Genomic DNA, 13,859 nt, shown 5'->3' on the forward strand with positions numbered 1-13,859 from the left:
CTGATTCAATATATATTTTAGAACCAGTAGTAGTATTTACTAGTAGTATTTCTGCCTGGTTTCTGCTGACAACTACTAACTTTTGTTCGATGCCATAGATCACTAAATTCTCAAGGTCATCCAACCTGTCCAAGTTGACAGAGTCCTGTCTGTTTCACCTGTGACAAGAGTGCACAGCTGTGTAACAGATCTCAGTTTGTTCGATCTAGATTTTGAAGTTTTGCTCTTCTATGAAACAAGGAATGCAGAATGTGTGAATATGTTTATTTTGGGTTATCAAGAGTCTGTTTCATATTAATAGGAAATAAAATCATAAAAAATAAAACTATCGACAGTACTCAAGACGGGAACTTCTGTATCGTAATGACTATGTTCCCATAGAGATCTCACAAGATATACAAAAATCCGGGCCCACTTAACTGTCAGCACATGACTCAGGATTGACAATGGGCCTGCTGGTAGATGGTAGGAGTCTGCCTGTAGCTGTAGAGTCCTTCCAACAGGCAAAAATAATGCACCAGGATCAGGCTGCTGGAAGCTGCCACAGAATTCAGCTAACTTGAAAGCGCCCTGATAGACCGTTGTCACAGATTTAGGAATATAAAATAATAAAAATCAAATTGAGCACTTTGGCGATAAGCAACTTTGTATGGTGCCAACTCCAAGATCAACCTTAAGACCAACAGGCATCCTAGAGCATAAGGTCACATTGGTGGGCTTTGTCCTTGACCCCGGTGTCCAGGGCCTTTAGCAAATCAAGCTGCCTGTGCTTTAAAAAAAAAATCTGTGGCAGGTAAGATCAGCAGTGCTGGGGATTTGCACTTGAGTCAGCCTTTCTAGTCACCAGGCTCCTCTTTCCAGCAGTGGGCTGACAGAACATGGTGGATAGAGGGCTGTGACAACTATCTTGCATGGCTCTGAAGCTGGCATGCAGGGCAAGGTACACCACAAGGACAAAAGGTGACATGACTGTGGAATGCTTGGGAAGAAAAAGAAAGCCCATAATCCAAGCCGGTGTGTCATAATTACACTCGGGGTGGGTCAGCTCAAGCAAACAGGAGGCAGAGAGAACCTTGATAATTTTGGAAACCAGTCCTACAGATGGACAGAGGGCCACAATCCAGAGGACAATTTTTATAGCTCAGCCTGGTGTCAGGGAGAATGCTGAGGCTTTCTGTGTAGGCATAGTCTTAGGAAGAGAGCAACAGTGGCTGCCGGGGCCCCTTCCAATGTGAAGACGAGACCCAGAGCACACGGCTAGTCCTGGCTCTGCCACCAGCTATGGAACGCTAGGCGTATCCCTTAAGCTGAGTCTCAGTGTTTCTCTTTTGTCACCAAAGATCACTTCTGAGCCTTGGTCCTATGTGTTACTGCTGCAGCATTTGGCACTAGCCCCTGTCCTGACCTAAAGGCGCCTTTCTTCTTCCTGCTCCTCTCTAATTCCCCGGTCCCGGCCCTCCTATTGCTCTAACCACCCTTCATTTCTCTTCCAGTGCTTGCCTCTTGAATGCCAGTGTTCCCCAGCACGGAGCCCTCTTTTCATGTCACACTCGGGGCAGTCCTGTTCACATCCAAGCTCTGACTACCAAGGAATTTGCCAAGTCTCTGTCTCTAGCACCAACCCTCCCCAGGGTCCTTGGACAAGTATTTCCAGCAGCCTACAGAATTGGCTGTCTACTTGGATATTCTTTAGTCATCTCAATTCATTACGTTTAGTATCAAGGCTGTATTCCCCTCTCCTTTCGCTTCCCCTAGAATCTCTGCCCCATTCATGTGATCAATGTCTACTTACCAGGAAACCTAGGAACTGTCCACTTCTTCTTCTCTCACCATAAGATCAAAACAGTCATCAAAAGGGAATCTATTTCTTAAATCCTACATTCCTTTCCAAAATATACCCATTGCTTTAGTTCTGCCCCTCACTTTTTTGCCTGTCCTAATGCAATAGTGACAAAGGCTATTAATTCTCTGCCAGAATTTATTCCTTGACTTTTCTTTAGTAGAGAACCTCTAGTTTTAGCTGGACAGAAGCTGCCCAGTTAGAGACTACATTTCCCAAGGTTCCCTACAGCTGGGTAAGCCAAGTGGCCACATGACTATGTTCCAACCAATAGGAGGCCAGCAGAAGTGATGCATTCAACTCATAGGCATTTTCTTGGAAAAGCAAATGGTTTGCCCTCTTCTGGGTTTCTTTCCACCTTCCCATAGGCTGGTCGCACAGTTTTGACCTGATTGATGGGGACACGGTGCTAGGTGAGTGTTTCTCACACTTCAGTGCTCATCAGAATCACCTGAAGTGCTTATTAAAACACAGGTTTCATCCATATTCATTTCTAATAAATTCCCCGGCGATACTGACGCTGCTGAGAACACTGTCCTAGGGGGTGGTAGATCAATAAGATGAAAAGGAACCTGGGTTCCTGAGTGGCCTCATAGAGTAGTGCCACCTCTGTGGCCCTTGACCACTCACTTTTTGACACTTTTGGACCACTCACTTTCAGAAAGAAAGAAACTCTTTTGTTTGTGTCTTATTATGTGTCTCTGTGTCACAGAAACGTAGTGTATACCCAGATAATACACCATCTAGTCCATCCTTCATGATTCAACTCACAAGATCTTTTCAAACCATGAATCTGACATGGTATTTCCCTGCTTTAAATTCCCCAAATCTTTCCTTTTGCCTAGCACAATTTCACTCAACCAGGATGTCCTGAGAAGTGAGGAGATCTGGAACACAGGGGGAAAGGGTGAGAATTCTCGGTGGCAAGCTTGGAATTGGGCATGACATCCTCTTATATTCCTCAGATTTTCAAAATCTGTGTCCTCCCAAAGGAGCAAGTATACAGTGACTCTCTCATCAGGGCAGGTAATAATAACTAGCATCCTGTGTTACATGCCAGGCATATAATCCCCTAGTTATCCCACAAGGGATCTATGACTAATATTTCCATTTTGCCAGCAAAGGGACACAAATGCAGAGGTAAGGGAGCCGCCTGTGGCAGACACGGAGGCAAGGACCTGCCACTCCCCTGTCAACAGGCAGCTTCCTCTCTCAGGGTCTGCTCAGCTGCAGAGACCCACATCCTCCAAGGTTCTGTCCTGCCTGGGCGTCTGGTGACCGGGCACGGTGGGGATGAAGGCTTGGCCATTTCAGCCTGAAACAGGACAGCTGGGACAGGCTGTCCTCACTGCAGAGCTTCCCTGGGACTCTGTGGGGTGGCTCTTTGACTCCTTCCTGTGGCCAGCCCTGCTTCCTCCCTCTTCCCCTCATAGGCATCGATTCCATCTTGCATTCTAGATTCTGTCTGGGTGTCTGCTTCCAGAGAATTCAGTCTGCAACTTGCCCAAAGTGCCATAGCTAGTACGTGGAGAAGCTGTGCCTCGGACACATGCAGCCTGCACATAATCGCGCTTCCACAGCAGGCCGCCAGATCTGCTCACAGGACGCATTCAGGTGCCTTAGGGCGGCATTCAAGGCCCTTTATAATTTGATTCCAATCACCTTTGCTCACCTCTGTTGGCACCACGTTCTAGCATCCTACGGAGCATTCGTTCAAGTGGTATTTTGACTGGAATGCCCTGCCTCCTCCGAAAGAGGTCCTCCCAAGTTGAGCACAGACATCGCCTCCTCTGTGGAGCCTGAGACTGCTAGAGAGTCACGAACAGTACAGAGTAGTGAATGCAGCCTGGAGTCCTTGAGGCCTGAGTTCAAATTCCAGCTCCGTGACAGAGCCGTGCAACCTGGGCAGTACTAAGTCCCTCTTCTATCTATAATATGGGGCTCATCATATCTACCTTACTGGGTTGTGAAGGAAATAAAATCATAAATCACCTCGCTTTGTGCTCCTCAACCTTTCACGGACACGGAGGTGTCCCCGGAGTCTTGTGAAAATGCAGGTTCCGAATCAGTGGGTTTGGGGTGGGGCCTGAGTCTGCATTTCTGCCAAGCTCCCCAGTACCCTGAGAGCTGGCGGTCTGCAGACCACACGTGGAATAGCAAGGCCCGAGCCCTGACCTGGTGCCCTCGGTGCCACTGACTTCGCCCTGTCCGCTCTGCTCCTCCCCCTGGGTGCCTGCAATATTTTGCTCCTGCCGCTGGCACGGGGCTCACCACACTGTCCTGCAGGGAGCTGCGGTGTCTGTGTCTCCCGCTAGACTGCGAGCAATTTGAGCGTAGACGTGCACTCCTACCCGAGAGCTCCTCTGTGCCCTGCGCCGGGCCGGGTAAATAAAAAAGGATCAATAAATGTTGGATGAACTAAAGCCCGTTAACTGGAAATAAAAATATCAACTCAGCCCGTCTCAACAGGTTGTTGTCAGGAGCAAACGTGATAATTTGGGAGAGGGAGCGCGGAAACGTATGCTATGGCACAAATATAAAGTGTTATTACCCATCAGCTCTCTGCTCCACTCAGCTTAGACTCAACGCAGCTGAGGCATGTTTGCTGTGGCCGTTGCACGCGCTCTGATGATTATACAAACTCAGACTCATCTGTAGTTTAAAAATAAACCACATTCTCTTCGGGCTAACAACTGTGGCACTCTCTGCCTATGGGAAGAGCGTAATTATAACGATGTAAATGAAGAGTGTATCTTTCATCCATCCATCAGTCCATTCACCGTGAAGCAGGCCCCGAGGACCTCGCTCCAGGTGGCGCTGGGCTTTCTCGTCGACCTCCCCAGTAGTATCAATCAGCCTTATCGCATGCCTGCCGGAAGGTGGGGAGGTGGATGGAGGAAGGTGAGGTCAGAAGTAGGGTCCATGTGAGAGCAGTTTAGAAAGCAGTTCAGAGCGTAGCTGGACACCAGGAGGAAGGCACCCATGTCCCTCTTCAGGAGGGGCGTGGGCCACGAGGTGGGGTGTTCCGAGTGGCTTTACACCGTGAGTGGGCATGACCCTGCCTGGGCCATTAGCGGCTGGTTCCAGGAATGTTGGGAGGGCCTGTGCCTTAAAACTAGTCACGTGGATGGAACTCATTCCTGGAAAAAAGGTTATACTTTAGAGCTCATGCAGCGATTCACCTGAAACCCATTGAGGTATGTTTTCCTTTTGCGTTGCGAATGATGATACGGGGCAGGCCACCACCGAGGGCTCTGCCAGCCTTGCCCTGCTCCTTGGTGGGGGTGGGTGGGTGGTAGTGACAGCAGAGGGGTGGCTCAAGGGGACCAGGGTGAGAAAACCCCGTGTAATGCTTAGGTTTCTCTGAGCAAGTGTTAGATTCTAAGTAGGGATGGGAGGGGAAGAAGGTTAATATGAATGCCAACTTCCTAAAATGCAGCAACCTGGGGACCTTTAGCAAGGTGTGGCTCATGTGACAGTTCCATAGAGATCAAGAATAAGTGTCTACAAACCAATAAAATAATATTTTAAAAATAATTGTGATAATGAGATAAAGTTCATGGCAAATAAAAAATTTAAGAACCGAATACAAAGTCAGATATTAAGGATGTTCAAAATAAGTTGACCAAGTAGCATATATCATTCACAAAAATATTAATTCTGGTGATACTTGGGTGATTTTAATGTTCATGTTTATTTTTTCTGTATTTTTCCTAATTAATATGTATTATTTTATTACATGGGAAAATGTTTTCCTCCAAAATAGAAAGGTTAGAAATAAATGAATGTACCAAAAGTTTAGTAGTAATTGTGAGTTATGGGGTCACGAATATTTTCTATCTTAATTTTACCTTTTGTATGTTCTAGATGTTCTGCATGAATACGTATTGCTTTTATAGTTTAAAATTTTAAGTTTTCTTTTTTTTTTTTTTTGAGGTTTTATTTACTTGAGAGAAGAGAGTGTGCAAGTGGGCGGAGGGGCAGAGGGAGAAGCAGACTCCCTGCTGAGCAGGGAGCCTGACCACAACGATGCGGGACTCGATCCCAGGACCCTGAGCTCATGACCTGAGCCGAAGGCAGATTCTTAACTGACTGAGCCCCCCAGGCGCCCCTAAAATTTTAAGTTTTCTTAAAGTATATAATAGCAGCAACAAATAAAAAAAGTTTATGTTGCCCAGTCCTAAACCTCAAAATGATCCCCAATTCTTTTCTCTTTTACCTCCTACACCTAATTTATCAGCAAGCTGTGGTAACTCTGTCTCTAAAACATAACCAGAATCTCACCATTTCTCCCCTTCCACCTCTAGCTCCCCCTGGCTCAAGCCCGGCACCTGAATTATACTGCAATTACCTCCTGATGTCTTTGATTCCATTTTCTGCCCTCCACAATCTCTTCACCAGATCTTAGCCAAAGAGAGCTATTGACCCAGTAATAGGGTCATGTCTGCCTTCTGTCTAGAACCTTCAGTGGCTCCCTATTGCCCTTACAGTAAAATTCAGACTCCTCACCCCAGTTGGAGCCCCTCTCTCCAACCTCCTCCTTCCCGTTGCTCACTTCACTCCAGCCATTGTCCTTGTTTTCTCAGCTTAGGAAGAGCTTGCATTTGCTGTTCCCTCTGGCTTAGAATGCTTATCCCACAGACCTTCAAATGCTGCTTCCTTCTCAATTAGGTCTTCACTTAAACAATACCTCCTCAGAGAGACCTTTGCTGACCACCCTAATCTAAAGTAGCCTGCACATTCTAACTCGTCACTCTGGTTCTGATTTCATTTTTTGGTAATACCTGATATTTTCTATTTTCTAGCTGCTTGCATCAGAAAGCAAAGAGGAATGGCCTCCTCCTTCTTATTCACCCTATATTCATAAGAACCTAGAACAGAGCCCAACACACAGGGCTTTTAGAATAAAAGCCAGTATTTTAGAACAAATTAGAGGTGGGAAGGGGTGGCTAATGGAATTCCAAGTCTAGGCTCATCAAGGCAAAGGAAAGCAAAATTCTTTCTTCTGGATAATTCTGAGTGGCTTCATGGAAAAGGTAGAACACATGGGGAGGTACACAATTCCCACAAACTGGCTCCAACCCCCCATTTGAGCCATCTTTTCCAATATTTCCAGACACTTTCTATAAAACGTTTCCCTGGAGTATCCTCACTCTCTCTTTTTCTTATCACTGAATTCCTGTATTCACATCATCAACCTTTAATCTCTTGATCCCTGGTCAAACTTCAGGAGTAAGCCCATAAACCTGCTTCCCCTTCCAGCATCCAGTCCTGGAACACTCATGGTTCCAAAAGAAAATAGAGATCTCTTCCCCGCACCACCTTTCCCCCTACTCCCCAGAGGCAGTGCTGACGTGGGCATCTCTGAGCAGCAGCTCGAAGACTGTTGCACTTTGGGTTGTTGGCATCTGATGATTTTTCTAGAACCTGTGTGTAAGGAGAACCATGGCAGGTGAAAGTCCTGCCTTTTCGGTGGTGTTACCTGAGGACTTTACATTTATTAACTAAATCTGTGCCATCGTGTAGACCTGCAATTTTAAATGTATTCGATGCGATAATATATGTCTGTAGACCAATATGCCCTGATGATCCCCTAGGTCCTTTGTCCTGGATGCAGCCGCTATTACCAGTTTGAGAGATGATCATTTAGTTCATGCAATTTACTTATGGTTACTGGTTAAGAACCTGCAAGACTGCAAATATTTTCTCTACCTTTCCCACATTTTTGACCATCACAAGACTCTCTGTAATGAATGTAAGATACAAAATCTGGAGATTGTTTGCCGATTTTTAAAAAGATTTTATTTATTTATTTGAGAGAAAGTGAGAGAGCACAAACAGTGGGGAGGGGCAGAGGGAGAGAGAGAAAGAGTCCCCTCTGAGCAGGGAACTGGATTCCAGGATCCCCGGATCATGACCTGAGCCAAAGTCAGACGCTTAATCGACTGAGCCACCCAGACACCCCTGTTTGCTGATTTTTAATTCAAATTCTAATCAGACTCTCGCCTGACTCTTTGAGGACCTACATGTGCCTGTGCTGTTTGCTGCAGTTGGACGAATTTCTAGACAAACTAGAATCCAGAACAGAATCCAGAACCAGATTCCAGAATAAGCCCTACATGTAGGCAGGTAACACCATTCTGATGATTTCAGAGACTGGAAGATTCACTGTACCCTAATATGACCCACATGGGCTTTCTACAACAGGCACAACTCCCTCTACTTTGCTCTAAGGTGCCATGGGGATAATACAGGGCCATAGAAAGAGCATGTGCTAAACAGGCCTGGATTCAAAGTCCAGGTCTGTGTGTAAACCGTGTGCCCTCGGACATGTTGCTTAACTTCTCTGAGGCTCCTTCCTTCCTCCATTGTAAAGTCAGAACAATATCTACCTCATAGGGTCATTGTAAGGGTTCAATGTAATCATATGTGTGGATGGCTCTCACCAAGTAAGCATTCCCTAGTTTGTTAAAGAACTGAGGATCCATTTAAAACTCAGATGACCTCCCCCTGGAATGTCTTATGTGCTTGGGCCCATCCGGCTCTGTTACATCAGCACCGCTGGTTTCTCCAAGGATGAGTCTCTCTTCCTGTTTGGAGCCAGCCAGCCCCTGTGTGAGTGATCCCATCACTTACCCCTCCTCTCTCCTCCAGGACCCACTTCCGTCATTGGCTTTCTCTCCCCTCTATCTGAAGTCTCTTTAGTCCATTGGCTCTTTGCTTTTGGGCTTGTTCAAGTCTTTCATACCAAAAACAAAAGGTCCATCAGTGAATCTTGTGTTCTCTACCACCTCCTGCTCTTTTGCCTTCTCTTCTAACAAACTTAAAGAGCCTGGGTAAGAGGTCATACCCTGCGGGCTGGGCCAGAACTTCCAGAATCTACTCAAAGCTATAGGCTAAGTAGACCACCCTTTTCCTTCCGTGTTGGTAGCACATGGGGAAGACTTTGGCTCCCAGCTGAGGCCTGGAGCAGGGTGGCGAGGACCCAACAGTGATGAAGGGAAGGGGCCCACTTCTTCATTCTTCCCTGCTTTTTCTTAAAAGGAGAGATTTGAGATGTAAGACCAGCCTTCCTTTGGAAGAATTGTACACACCATTTTATTTATTTATTTATTTTTATTTATTTTTTTTTTAAATGATTTTTTATTATATTATGTTAGTCACCATACAGTACATCCCCGGTTTCCGATGTAAGGCTCGATGATTCATTAGTTGTGTATAACACCCAGTGCACCATGCAATACGTGCCCTCCTTACTACCCATCACCGGTCTATCCCATTCCCCCACCCCCCTCCCCTCTGAAGTCCTCAGTTTGTTTCTCATAGTCCATAGTCTCTCATGCTTCATTCCCCCTTCTGATTACCCCCCCTTTCTTTATCCCTTTCTTCCCCTACTGATCATCCTAGTTCTTATGTTCCATAGATGAGAGAAATCATATGATAGTTGTCTTTCTCTGCTTGACTTATTTCACTTAGCATTATCTCCTCCAGTGCTGTCCATGTTGTAGCAAATGTTGAGAACTCGTTCCTTCTGATAGCTGAGTAATATTCCATTGTATATATGGACCACAACTTCTTAATCCAGTCATCTGTTGAAGGGCATCTCGGCTCCTTCCACGATTTAGCTATTGTGGACATTGCTGCTATGAACATTGGGGTGCATATGGCCCTTCTCTTCACTACGTCTGTATCTTTGGGGTAAATACCCAGTAGTGCAATGGCTGGATCATAGGGTAGCTCAATTTTTAACTTTTTAAGGGACCTCCACACTGTTTTCCAGAGTGGCTGTACCAACTTGCATTCCCACCAACAATGTAGGAGGGATCCCCTTTCTCCACATCCTCTCCAACAATTGTTGTTTCTTGCCTTGTCTATTTTTGCCATTCTAACTGGCGTAAGGTGGTATCTCAGTGTGGTTTTGATTTGAATTTCCTTGATGGCTAATGATTTTGAACATTTTTTCATGTGTCTGTTAGCCACTTGTATGTCTTCATTGGAAAAGTGTCTGTTCATATCTTCTGCCCATTTTTTGATTTGTTTATTTGTTTCTCGTGTATTGAGTTTGAGAAGTTCTTTGTAGATCTTGGATACCAGTCCTTTATCTGTAGTGTCATTTGCAAATATATTCTCCCATTCCGGTACGCACCATTTTAATTGAGTTTAAATTTGACCCAGGAGAGGAGGACATCCTGGGGTTCCCCCTTCACCCTGAAGTTAGAGGACTGCATTTTAGATAGGTCCAAAGTCACATCCTCTGTCTCTCTTCCAGAAAGCCCCCCGTTGTCCAGTGGGGGTGCAGCAGGAGCAAGCCTGGACCCCATGGGAATAATGGGGAATCTCATATTTAATAATATTATGGCTCTCTAGACGCCAGAAATTGGGGGGCTAGGCAAAGTATGAGAAAATCAGAACAGGGGCACTAACTAAAGGGGGATGGGGCTCAGGAAAGCACGCTGATTCAGAAGGTTGACAGATGGTCTTGCTCTTGTTCCCCAGCCAGACTGCATCAATGAATGCTATCATTTCTGTGGAGCCCCCTGGGTTGTTACTTCCCGCATGAGAAGGGATCTCTGTTGAGAGACCGGAATCTATCATCCACAAGTGAAGGGAAGCAAAAAGATGCAGAAGGTTAGAAGTGTCTAGTGAAAATGGAGTGACACTGGGGAAAGGATCACCCCTGAATCCTAAACCAGTATCTGTCTCAGGTGTTCTCCTGTCGTCTTTGGGGTTCTTGCTTTCAATCACTTGGCTCCCAGCCAAGAGGGAAGGCAGAAAGAAAAGGCAGCCCCCTGAAATGACTATGGTCTACACCAGCATCTCAGGATGGAGAAGCTCAGCAAGCCATGTGAAAGAATGATCCACACTCTGTCTTCACTTCTTCCCCATTTATTCACTCCTGCACACCCCGTGGACCGTCATTCCCAGGGTTACTGAAGACTCCCTTTGTGCAGAATCCAGTGGACCGCTCAAGTCCTATGTCCTGGATATCTCTTAGGAGTTGCCCCCTCTCCTTGAAACTGTTCCCTTGGCCCCTGAAGCTCTTCCATTCTGCTTCTCCTTTTCTGGTATCGGGACTTTCGTTCCTCTTCCTGGATTCTTCCTCTGCCTACCCACTAAGAGTTGCTGCCTTGAAATTTTTCCTTGGACCACTGTCCTCTGTCTTGCCTGGGCAAGCTCATCCAGTCTCAGACTTTAACTACCACATCTCTGGGGAGAACTTACAAATCTTTAAGTCTAGCACTGACTTTTCTTCTTGAGAACCCAGAAACTATATAAAACTGAATGCTGAGCATCTCCACTTGAAAATCTCATACATACCTCAAAATTAGCGTTTTCAAAACTAACCTTATTATTTTCACTCTACATAATCCCACACCTCTTAGGTTCTAGAAAACAAACCCTGGGATGCCCTCTCCTCTGTTTCATGTGAATTCATGGCACTGCCATCAACTTGGACATCTAAACCAGAACCTGGGTGTCCCTCCTAGCCTTCTATCTCCCTTATCGAAGCTTCCTTTAGACATTGTGTGTCCAAACATTAAATCCTGCTGGTGTTTGCTTCTGAAATGTTTCTTTTGCACTATAATAATTCATAACTATCTTTTCTTTTGGACTATAACCTCCTAACTGCCTCTGGATTAGCTCCTTCTTGAAATTATACTAAACCCTAGAGTTGGAGTGACAAAACCAAATTTGCCCTGTCATTCTCTTGCTTTAAAAACTCAAATGACTTCCTTTTACCCATGAGATTCAAGACTCTCCTTGATGTCACCCTTATCTATTTCTCCAGCCATCCCGCAACTTTAATTTTCCCACAACTCACCATGCTAATTCTCTTCTCTGTGCCCTGGATTATGCTGGGAATGCTCTGCACATCTCTGTTTATCTGCAAACCTTTACTCGGCCTTTTAAGATATAACTCAGATGTTATCATCCCTGAGTACCCTTCTCTGGACCCTGAAGGTGGGCTGTGGCTCCCTGTCGTCATGCCTTGTTACCACATGTCCTGGGGAATAATGGGAAAGACTAGCCGTCTCCAGGGATGTCCCCGTAGTGAAGGTACCAGTCCCAGCTCTGGTAGGAGTCCTCAACTTGGCAGATCCTGAAACCTGATTTCTTTTTTTTTTTTTTAATGATTTTTTATTATATTATGTTAGTCACCATACAGTACATCCCTGGTTTCCAATGTAAGGCTCGACGATTCATTAGTTGCGTATAACACCCAGTGCACCATGCAATACGTGCCCTCCTTACTACCCATCACCGGTCTATCCCATTCCCCCACCCCCCTCCCCTCTGAGGCCCTCAGTTTGTTTCTCATAGTCCATAGTCTCTCATGTTTTATTCCCCCTTCTGATTACCCCCCCTTTCTTTATCCCTTTCTTCTCCTACCGATCTTCCTAGTTCTTACGTTCCATAGATGAGAGAAATCATATGATAATTGTCTGAAACCTGATTTCATCAGCATGTTGAGAACAGAGCCATCTCCTCGTGGTTGACTCGAATTAACTAACTTCCTGAAAAACGCATAAAGTCAAAATAGCAACAGATTAACTACAGTAAGAACTAGAACTTTTCTAAGGACAGGTTTCCCCAGAGTGTGCTAGACCACTACGTTCTTTCCCTACAAAGAGACCCACCCCTGGAGGTGGATGAGAATCAGAACAGCAGCAGTTAGATAAATCAAGCAACTCATGGAATCAGGCTAAAAAAATGTGGTGCCTCTATCCCACGTCAGGAATGGGCTTGCCAACCGGACCGTAATATTAGCAGTCTGTTCATTAACGTTCCCTCTCCCCGGGCCAAAGCCAGGGTAGTCACTGCCCACGCTAGCCTCTGTCATTCCCTTTGACTTCCCTGGCTGACCAACCCCCGCCCGCCCCGGGGTCTGGGGGCTCCCTCTCATTACTCCTTTAATGAAGTGGCTGAAGAGGCCTGTTAGCAAAGGCCATCCTTTCAGCTTTTGCGTTGATCCTTCAAGTGTGGATTTCAGAGTTTAAGACTCGATCTTATTTCCTTATTTCCAGGTACTTGAGGGAGGCCTCTCTATAGCAGCCAAATAGAAACTGGGAACCTTTATCTGTCATTATGAGAAGCAGGGGCCCAGGGCCTGGCACAGGAGGCAGGCGGAGGGGATAGAGAGACAGGGGAGAGGCGGAGGAGGGCTCCCCTCCTCCACCTCCCTGCCAGCACCGTATCAGAAGCCACAGCTTTTCAGTCCGTGTTTTAGAGTCAGAAGCTGCAACAGCAGTTGTTAACATTATGGTGAGAAGACTAGAGAGCAAGTGTTGGAACCCCGCGGTCAGACCTGGGGATCCGTGAATCAGGAGGGCCAAGGGGAGCACTGGTTTTTCCATGCTCTTACACCCCCAGCCCCACACCCAGCCTGGGGCAGTGGTTCTCTGTGCAGTCCCGGAACCAGCAGCAGCAGTGGGAGCTTCTCAGAAATGCAGATTCTCAGGGCACCCGGGTGGCTCATTTGGTTAAGCGTCTACCTTCGGCTCAGGTCATGATCCCAGGGTCCTGGGATCAAATCCCACGTCAGGCTCCTTGCTCAGCAAGGAGCCTGCTTCTCCCTTCCTCTCTCCCCCTCCGCCCTGCTCGGGCTCTCTTTCTGGCAAATAAAAATCTTTTAAAAATGCAGATTCTCAGGCCCTGCCCTGCTAAATCAAACTCTAGGGGTGTGCCCCAGGAATCGGTATTTTACCAATCCCTCAGAATTGAGAACTGCTGTCCTGTGGCCCTCCGGCCAACCTCCCCCCCCCCCCCCCCCGCCCCACACCTGCCCACTTCCTGGACGGATTCCCCAACCTGAGGCAGTAGCTTGACGTGGGACAGCCTCAGGCGGTCTGCGTTCTGTGGGTCTCACACAGCAAGTCTGTTTAAGACGCGGCTGGTGAACTGCGCTGAGCTGCGTAAGCCGGATCAGATGCGCTGGGATCGTGTCATGTATTCTTAGGTGTCTGCGATTTGGCACTGTCCCAGATCTCCTCCCTTTCACGCCACTTCTCTCCGTTCT

General features: G+C 46.6%; 1 long non-coding RNA gene across 1 annotated transcript in view; it reads left to right on the plus strand.

The window, feature by feature from the left end:
- LOC123797832 (uncharacterized) overlaps window positions 1-13,859 on the plus strand; it is a 118,118-nt gene that overhangs the window by 90,713 nt on the left and 13,546 nt on the right. The gene's annotated exons all lie outside the window — the stretch shown is intronic.

The sequence above is a fragment of the Ursus americanus genome, chromosome 9 (assembly GCF_024610735.1).
Source record: "Ursus americanus isolate L20-20 chromosome 9, mUrsAme1.1.p, whole genome shotgun sequence".
In the NCBI taxonomy this organism is placed as follows: domain Eukaryota; kingdom Metazoa; phylum Chordata; class Mammalia; order Carnivora; family Ursidae; genus Ursus; species Ursus americanus.